At 40.4% G+C, this 10,625-nt stretch overlaps 1 pseudogene; it reads right to left on the bottom strand.

The window, feature by feature from the left end:
- Window positions 1-719: 719 nt before the first annotated feature.
- Window positions 720-2,442, bottom strand: LOC132629453 (cytochrome c oxidase subunit 1-like; annotated as a pseudogene).
- Window positions 2,443-10,625: the final 8,183 nt, after the last annotated feature.

Here is a 10,625-nt window from a genome sequence, read left to right as displayed (position 1 = left end):
TCCGCTCCTTTTAATGGACATTCTTAGCCGTCCTCCGAGGGTTAACACCCCATAGATCAGATCGTGAACTCTTTCAGACCCTTAGTTTCACTTGGTTAGGGCAGAGTTTCAGCCTGCCTTCTACTGAATATAAAAAACCTAAGAGCTGCCTAACCTACTGACATCCCGGCGAAGAGAGTCATTATTTGTGTTACATCTTCGAATTCGAGGGAAGGCTTTCCTTTTATATCTCAAATTATAGGCATTGAAGCTATCAAGAGAAAGTAAGAAAACTATTGCGCACGCCCCCCATTCACCCTTTACTAATATAATAGAAGGTATGGCAAAATCAAGAGTGAAACTACAAGCTAAAAGTAGGCGTGCCTCTCTTGTAAGAGAATATGATACCATCCCCTACTTTTAATGCACTTGTTTGATGAGCTACGCCTAAGCTCCATATAAGTCAAAAGCTAGCCTGAGACCTAAAAAAGCAAGGTCAAAATCCATCCCTCTGTTTCCTGTATTTGACTAGTAGGGCTAATGAACGACCCTTTGATATATGTCGTTCCAAGTTTAGCCAGGTCTGATTAGAAGTTCAAAAATGAGCGGAGTGTAGGAGCTTTAGAGGGAAAAAATGGAGGGGGGGGGGGGCGAACTTTAATTGAAATACGGTGCGGAGCTCCTCTCCTTAGAGTTAAGTGGCTTTCACTCCTCATAGAGAGTTAGAAAGCGTCAGTTCTCATAGCGAGGCTTAGGCCGACGGGGTAGGGCGCGGCCCCCCAATTCTCAACCCCGACCTACACAAGTGGTTTTTTAACCCACATTTGGAAAAGTTCTGTTAGGTTCTTAGTAGCAATCGGCGACCTTTTCTTCTTTTACTTCACATAGCTTTTCGTCTCCTTGATAGCTGGAAGTTCTCCAAAAGTATGAAAAGCTGGAGGACTTTGTACCATCCATTCCGGTGTGGTTGGATTCTGTTCAACAGCCCAAGGACTTGGAGCACATCTTTTGTTCTTTCCACTGCTTGAAGTAATTGGTACGATCACGAAGAAACGACAAATCCCAAATACGGATATATAAGAGCCAAAACTGCTAAGGGCATTCCATCCAGCATAAGCATCTGGATAATATGGAATGTGATGTGGCATAACTGAAATCCCTAAGAAATGCATAGGAAAGAAGGTCATATTAACCCCTAAAAAAGTGATCCAAAAATGGATTTGACCTAAAGTTTCATGGTATGTCCGGCCAAAGATTTTACCTACGCAATAGTGAAATCTTGCAAATAAAGCAAAAATGGCTCCCATAGAAAGTACATAATTGAAATATGCAACCACATAATAAGTATCATGTAGGGCAATGTCTAGCCCTGAATTTGCCAAAACAATTACAGTGAGTCCTCCTATGGTGAACAAAAAGATGAACCCTACAACAAATAACATGGGTGTTTTGTATTGTATCGAAGCCCTCCACATGGTAGCAATCCAACTAAAGATTTTCTTTCTAGCGCGGACAGTTATGATCATGGTAGCTGCGGTGAAGTAGGCAAGGGTATCAACGTCTAAGCCCACAGTAAACATATGATGAGCCCAAACAAGAAATCCAAGAACACCTATACTGATCATGGCATAAACCATGCCTAGATACCTGAAAATTGATTTTCCCGAAAAAGTCAAAACAATATGACTTATGATACCGGATCCAGGAAGAATGGGAATATACACCTCTGGATGACCGAAGAACCAAAAGAGGTGCTGGTATAATATGGGGTCTCCCTCTCCAGCGGGATCAGAAAAGGTTGTATTAAAGTTTTGATCAGTTAATAACATGGTGATTGCCCCTGCCAGTACCAAAAGTGATAATAAAAGTGGGAATGTTGTCACTAGAACATACCACATATATAGAGGTGATCTATGCATAGTCATTCCAGGTCCACGCATGTTGAAGATAGTTGTTATAAAATTAATAGAACCTAAAATGGATGAAACACTAGATAGATGAAGACTAGAAATTGCTAAATCAACTGCTCCTCCAGAATGGCTGGTAATACCACTTAAGGGTGGATAGACCGTCCACCCAGTGTTGTTACCCACTTTTACTAAGGTTGAGCTTAATAGGAGCAAGAGACATGGAGGTAACAACAAGAATGAAATATTATTTAATCGTGGAAATGCCATGTAAGGCACACCTATCAGAATCGGAACAGACCAATGACCAGATCCACCTATCATCACCGGAATAACCATAAAAAAGATCATTTAAAAAGCATGAACTGTTATAAAACATTATAAAGTTGATGATTCCCACTAAGAATTTGATCGACGGGTCGTGCTAATTCCATACGAATTAGTATTCAGAAGTATGTGCCCATCTTCCAGCAATAGCATCGAAGATGAAATAAAGAGTCCCTATATCCTTGTGGTTAGTGGAGAACAGCCATCGAACCGAGTTTGTCATAAAATTGAGATTATTTTGTTTCCTTCCTTATTAGAGAGGGGCCTGCAAAACTTATTTATTGAAAAAGGGGAACTGAGGGGGGGGGGGGGGGGGGGGGGGAGGAAGAATGGAAAGCCCGAACTTTATTGATGGGACATTTTGATCCCCTTTTCCTCTCATTCTCCCCCGATTCTGGTTCAGGAAAGGGTCAACGTAAGGATCTTATTTCGAAATAAACTCTGGAGCTTTCCCTTATCCGAATGGTCCTTGCATGAAAATAGGATTTCATATTGAGCGCCAAATATACGCTATTGGGATGGGATGGCTCCTACTAGCTCTCCCCCTTTAAGAACCGCACATGTGAGTTCCCCCGCACACGGCTCAAGTGGGGAAGGCCCTTTCCTTCATGCTTGGTAAGCGCGTCATTGTATCCAAGCTTACTGCTAGCCTATCGGCTAGAGCCAAGCTTTGACCGCGACTACTCGTCGCTTCTAGCCGCCTTATTCCGTCACCTGAGATCCAAGTCAGCGCCGGCAAAGATCTCTTGATTCCTCACGGCCGGACCGAATTTGAAGCAAGCTACTTCTTACCTATCTCACGCCCTTCCTTTAGCTGGGTGAGCCTTCGCTTTTTTGGCTCGTCTTCTACCCAATGCGGTACCCCCTTTTTTTGGTTCCCATTGGGCTTACCTTGTTCATAGGTCGACCTCATGGTAGCAACAAAAGGCTAATACGGCTGACTTACTTTTCATATGTATGTGGAGGGAACCTGACATTAAGCACTGGGGTCAGGTTCCCTCCACATACATATGAAAAGTAAGCCTATTCCTTTGACCTCTCTACCAAGAGAAGTACAGACTGTATTTCCAAGTACGGTCTGTATTTCTCAACCTACGGTCTGTATTTTGAGTATGATTGGGCCCGACAGTGGTAGAACTTGGTGAACCGGGCGTACTATTTCCCAACCTTCTGTGAACTTTGCTTCTCTTATGATTTTTGCTACTTTCATTTTTATAGTATTGGTCTCGTTTAGAGTGTCAGTCTAGTCACTCAACTAATCCACTCGTTAAGTGCGTTTGGTATAGAGTCTGGTAGTTTTAGTAAAGCCGAGCCTAGCTATTATATTGATTACGCCAAACATAACTTTAGAGGCTCTTGCTAGATAGGGCGGAAAAATAGAAGTCTCACTACTAGCTTTTAGTCTTAAGCAGGCAGTGGCGGTCAGGAATGAATGTTATACTAAACTATTCGTCATTTCATTAGGACAACACTTGCTTAGTCTTTTTCTAGGTTGATTGCGAAGCATGGTTTGGAAAGGTCAGCTGAAAGACATACATATGAAAAGTAAGCCAGCCTATTCCTTTGGAATGAGTTGACTTCTTCCTCTTAAGTGTAGGATAGCCACTGACTCTTTGTCACGACCAAATTTAGGACCGCGCGGGCACCTAACTTTCCCATCTCGGTAGGCGAACCCTCTCATTTAGTAACACATCAATTAAATAACGATTCATTTAAACTATTAGATATTTAGGAATACAGCAGAACTCCATAATATATTCGATAAACTTCAGTGTTATATGATTACAATAGTACATGATTACAGACTCGATACAATTTCCCATGACCTGGTCTAGAATAGTACAAGAGCAACTAATGACTTCAGATTTCTACTACATTCTAAGACTCAACCTCCATCCTGAAATGACGTGTGAGGAGGCCTTCCAGATAGGCTCAGCACATTTTCGCTTTGTATCAATCAAATACCTACAACAATCTACACCCAAAAAGGGTGTAGCAAGTGCAGTATCAGTACAAACCACGCGTACTGAGTAAGTATCATAGGCCGACAATGGTTAGTAACGAATATTGGTAAAAGAATTCACAAACAACCATGATAATCACTAACTCAAGTCATATACTTATCCACGACACATCATAACATCAATACCTTTAGATCATAACTGCTCCCTAATAACTACAGGCAATATCACCAGTGCAATTTCCTAATACATAAATCCTCAAATCGTTCATTTTTGTCTAGGAGGCAACTCATCTTTATAACGCCTTGTATCCTACATCACTTAGAAATAATCAAATAACTAATCATATGGAGGGTACCCCGGGACAGTCCAGCGAGCACAAATCAATAAGTATAATTAATTGTAATCGAATCTAGATACACATCATCGCTTAAGTAAAGCATCTAATCCCAAATGTGCCCAACCTGAATAAGTCCAATCCAATCCAGGATCACAATACAACACCAAACATCTCAATCAATTCATAATGCAATGCAATGCAATAATGGTATGAATGTAATGCCATGCCATGCAATGCGGTATACATATGTACTCTGGTCGGAAATATCGACGTCTCTGTAGCACAACCCAGAGTGACTAACGAAGTCTAAGTGCCACCCGTCCCGAATCTTTTCCCAACAGACAGATAGAACCCCATATCTTTGCCCACGGGGGGTTTTCACCAGCACCACCCTGGGGAACCCACAGAGTCCATGCACTAACAACGATTTTGAAACTATCATCGGATATCAGCCACGCAACAGCGATTCCGGAATTGATGATCGGACATCGGCCATCTCACGTCACTCAAGTGAAAGAGTTTTATTAAATATCAATTTCACTCAATCAATGATTCCGGGATGAACATCGTACATCGACCATCTCACGCTACTCAAGTAAAAGAGCTTTATAAAATATCAATTTCACTCAATATCTCAACAGTGTATCATAAAATGAGAGTGCGTGCAATGCATGAATCACATCAATAATCATGCTCAATATCACGAATACCAACAATGGGTATGCCAACAATATATTCAAGTACAATTTCCAACAATGGGTATGCCAACAATATCATAATCGAGGTGATAAAATAGAATCCAATATCTATCAACAACTCACGGCTACAAGCCAACACAATAGAACAATCAAACACAATATAATGGGGTGACTGGCCCCAAACACACAACAGATTAAGCAAGTCGGTACACAATGTTACCACTTTCCTTTAACTCCACCTAATAGCCTAGGACAAGTAATTTCACCACCTGCTCATAATCACTCCACACACTTAGTCTAGAACTTAGTCACGATCTTTGGTATCTTTATCCTTCCCTTTATCAACTAGGTTTGTTATTAATTGGTATAACACAATCTACCACATATTACACAATTACCTATTGTAAGGCGTAAATAAATTACGTACAATCCACTACTCCCAGGTCACATAAATCCACCAATATTCAAGAAATTAAACCAAACAACCTAAGAAATCTACAGGTCACAAGCCCGAACACACAAATCGCACATCAATATCATCGTAAAGTTCCATCCCAAATCTCCAACTCCTATACATGCATTCTCCGTTCCTTCTAACACACGAATATATGCAACTAACCGAAGTCTACTAAAGGGGAAGCCATAACCTACCTCATGGCCGAGCGGGTGCCACGAACATCTATTGATTCTTTCAATTGATCACCACATCGCAATCCGCATGAAATAGTTTGGAGACAACCATGTTACCCAATATTAACAATTTCCATTTGAATCCTTCATAAGAGATTTGGATTAATAGGGGGGTTTGGGGGTCCTAACCCACTTCTAGCTTCCCTCTATAACAATGCTAAGTGATTTACCCATTTTCAAGCTTATATTGGGAAGAACCCATTTCCAAGATGCACAAGAGAATTTATTTTTTAAAGGAAAGGAGTGTAGGGATCTAAGTTATTAACTCATTTTAGGTGAAGAACATGGGAGATGGCTTAAAGGGAATTAGGTGGAAATGTTGCCAACCTATCACTCCTCCATCTCTAGAATACTTGAAACACCCACTTGATGATTCTCGAGGTGAATATGTTTAGGAGTAATTTCCTAAGTGGAAAGAGGGTTGGAGGGTGTTAGAAGGACTTATCAAGACTAAGAATCTCATTTTTAGGCTTTCCCACCGAACTGGGCGGCTGGGATTTAGGGTTATGAAAAATGGGACAATTCCTGAAATGATTCTTTAGATAGGGAAATTCACTGTGCGATACCGCCCCAGCGATAGGTTCACCGCTACAGCGGTGCCACTACGGCGGCTAAGAGGCCACCATGGTGGGTCTTTGATCATGTGCGCTTACGACTATGGGGGTAAATAGACCGCTACAGTGTCACCGCTGGAGCAATAACACCACCGCTATAGCAGTTAAGCTGAGCCTGGTGGCCCATGCTTCTATCCCTTATGCGATGCGCACAACGATTTTGGTTGACTTAAATTATCTTCAGAACACACTAAACAAAGACATTATTTAAGGAGCCAGAATTGTGGTCTTCCTTCAAAATTTACAGTAACAACGAAACGTGTTGTTACACTCTTCCGATTAATGTTGATATAGGGAAAGGCCAATGCATCAAAGTAAAGTTAGGTTCAGTAATCGATGTAGCTAGTTCAAATACCAGAAGCTAGGTCATCGAAGGTAGATTAGATTCGACAATCTTAAGTAGTGGAGTCGGACCTTAGCCAAGATAGGATACTATCAGCTAATCACTAGCCTTTGCTAGAATAATATGGTAAAGTTGGAGAAGAAGAAGAATGCCATCATAGAGGGATCAGTGTGTAAACTTGAAGGGCTAGGGAACTCCTTTAGCTCAATAATGAAACTTAGGTTCGATCGGAGGAGGCCTTACCTCCTAGATGACCCAAGCAAGTCATTAAGCTATTAGATAGATCCTCCTAACTGTAGTTACTTAAGGTCGAGTAGTAGACGGGTGAGGCCCACAGTTCTAATAGGTTTTCATTTGATCTTTCTGCAGCAAAGCAAGTCTACATGTCACTGCAGTGAAGTTATAGGCCTGATTTCTTTCTCGTATTAAGATCTTGGAATGCTATACGCAGCCCCCCTGCAAGGTTACTTTAGATGGCGGTATTTTCTATATAAGATTGGCATCCCATTCTAAGTTTTCTTAGTACTTAGGTCGTGAGTTCCGATCTTAGTAGCCTATATTTCCATCCCGTGTAAGAACATATGTTTTTCCCTCAGTTTCTGCTCTCCCTGCTTTAACTAAAGAACTACCTTTAACTTTAAGTAGGACTCTAAGAGCTCTACCTTAGAATGAGTTCGATTTCCTGTGTTAACAAGAAAGAATGGCGGGACGCTAAAGAGATGGCTATGAGACTAGTGCAATCAGGTAATCAACCTAGTAATCCACGTACATGATAAAACAGAATTCCAGCCCTAGTCTACTTATCCACTAGCATTGAAGGAGAAGAATGACAAGGTCTTCTTCCACAGTAAGGATTGCTGCTTAGTCTAATCCAAGAGCAAACAAGGGATGCCTCATTAAGCAAGACCCCTAGCTAAGAGTGGGGTAGTTCATTAAGATACAGAGTAAGCTCCAAGCAGCTACCATTGATCAACCTTATTTTGGCACTTCAATCAAAGATCTCGCTTACTGGATAACTTTCATGGTAAAGGAAAGAAAGTTTGACAAGCTAAGACAGTCTCGTTGAAAGCAAGAACTCAGACTGTGACGACTATTTTCACTAGTTTACAAGGATTGATTGACCCTTGGGATTTAATCTCACTAGAGGATGCCCTCGTAAAGACTAAAACCTTGCTAGGCCGAAAATAGTAGAGGTGTGACAGCGCTTTGGTAGTGAGTGGAAACTGACTTTCTGTCTGGTTAGTAGGAATTTCTTGCCTGCTAAGGGATTAGTCCAAGTTAGACCGAGAAGTAAGACTTTATAATTGAAGTTGAGGGGTTTGAATAGATAAATTCTTTTCCCACGTAGCGCTAAGAATCATGTTTCGACAACCTATAATGAAGTAGCACAAAAACGGGCTACGCGAATAATACTGTTAGCAGTTCGTGAGGATAATTTTGAGCTAGATAGTGGATTGATGTTCATTGTAGCACTATCTGGCCTTGAAGGTTAAGTTAGTGTACTATGAACTCCATCCCATATATTTTGGATGTTGTGGCATCAGTTATCTAGCTACATTCTATTACCGATTGACACCATTTTGGAAAACTTTGATTCTGGTTATAGCTTGTTAAATTTCGTTAGGTTCTTTGTCAAATACTAACTGATTTGAATCCATAATATTTGGGGGTCTAACTTTGGTTATTCTTTCCTTCGAGCTAAGATAGACCCCATCAAAAACTAGTTCCAGAAGAATCTTCCATTCATCTCGACCTAGACTGATCTTTGTTCTAATGATGATAAACCATGATAAATTTGTATAGTATATATACCCCCAAACCCTCTTTTTGTACCATTTTTTTCTTTCTAAAAGAGGGCCTTGAACTGGGCTCAGCCCTTAAAGGCATTAGGAAGATATTTAATTAGCCAGCGTAATAACTTCAATTGATTGAAAAATCTATCCAGACCTAAAACAAAGAATACCATCTCCCAGGGAGTCTTTTTATTTTGCATATCTTGAGTTTCGAATTCTCCTCACGCTTTTTCATCATCATCAGGATTTTCTCTTCGACAACACTCATCGTCGATTCTTTCCCTCTTTCCTTTTATCTTGGACATTGATATGTTTATGCAAAGCATTCTATTCTACCCTATGTAGGCGACACAAGCTATAGAGCTGTATACTTAAGACCTAAGGATATTTCTTTGACGGGTGATCGGGTCTTAGAATCCTCAGGAAAGTGTAAGCACCTGTATACAATTTCGATTTTGCTTTCTATCTATAGATGTATTTCTCTTGATGGAATATACCAGGCAAAATATTCTTGTTAGAACCACAACTCAGTGAATTAGGCGACAACAACTATTAGGGCCTGTCTTAAGGCATTGGCTCTCTAAAAAAAGGATTTCCTATCGTTGCATGGGTTCCTTTTTATATAAAACATATTGACTACAAATTGAACTAAAGAAACAATGTTGAATGTTCGACAATGTTAAGACTGCAATCGAGACTTAGAATAATCAAATTCCACTTAGAATAATCAAACGCCCATCACGAGTCACATGGGCACCCCCACCAGGTAGAATAGTTGTGATATCCCCATCAAGATCTAACTCTAAGAGGATACTATTGATTTCTTCTTCACACTGCTGCTCGCTTTGGAGTCTAAATAATGGAAATAATATGTAACAGTCAGCCAAGTAACGATAATAAGAAAGACTAGGGTATAGCTGTTTAAATCCCCGGTCAAAATAATCCAACAGAAAATTGTATAAGACCTTAGTGATTAACCCAGCTTGTGGGATCCCAACTTCCGTAATAGAACAATTAATTCCATTTTGGTCATTGGTATCTTTAAAAAGGATGAAACTAAGGATATTACGTAGCTATCACGCACCAAGGGTGCCAGCTTTCGTAAAATTCTTTTATGAGGAATAGTACCTTGTGAGGGTGCTAGATTCAAGATGAAAATAGTTCTAATCTTCCCCACTCCACCTAATTTGGCAAAGAACTCACGGCGATCTCTGGGAAAACCACACGACTGCTCCTGAAAGATAGATGAATTCATAAAACAACTATTCAACATATGCGCCAGAGCAATTAAAAAGAGAGCATCCCTTTCACCGGGACAAACAACCCATTTATGATCAGGGTCCCTTGGTGGACACAAAGTTTCAACATAAAAAGAAATCGCCTCGTCTTTGGGAATACTTAATAATTTAAGTGGGGACAATGCATACTTCTCTTCTGAGATAAGAAATATTATATCACATACGCTTAAAGGGGGCAACAAAAATTGATCACCAAGTTTAGCATAGACATATAATATTGATCGAGCAATTTGCTGTGTGGAGCATGAATAAGGTGGATTTTTCCATGGGTCCTCGCCATCTGAATCAATTCTAAATGAGCAGTATCTCTATCTGGCTTTGTTATTATTACAGCCTTATCTGCACCCAACCAGTAAGTAGATATATGGAGAGAGGGGACAGCTTTGTCGCAGACCTTTCTTTGCTTTCTTTATGAACTCCACTGGTCGTCCATGGATTATAGGAGCTTTCCATTGTATATAAATAAACTTTTGTATCCTACTCAGCAAATCCCATTTTCCTTAAGCAAATAGAAACTTATGATTCAAATTTGCATATGCTGCTGGTTTGGTGAGTTTAGTGATCATGGCTAGCTCACCTGATCTATCAGCTAAGTAGTAAGCTTCCTTGGGATAATTATCAATATCTCTTCCTATCAAAATGAGATTAGGATGGCGCCCTTTTTAACAAGGTTAG

The sequence above is a fragment of the Lycium barbarum genome, chromosome 2 (genome assembly GCF_019175385.1).
Source record: "Lycium barbarum isolate Lr01 chromosome 2, ASM1917538v2, whole genome shotgun sequence".
NCBI lineage: Eukaryota > Viridiplantae > Streptophyta > Magnoliopsida > Solanales > Solanaceae > Lycium > Lycium barbarum.
The sequence above is the reverse complement of the archived record's forward strand: the minus strand, read 5'-3'. Positions and strand labels throughout refer to the sequence as shown.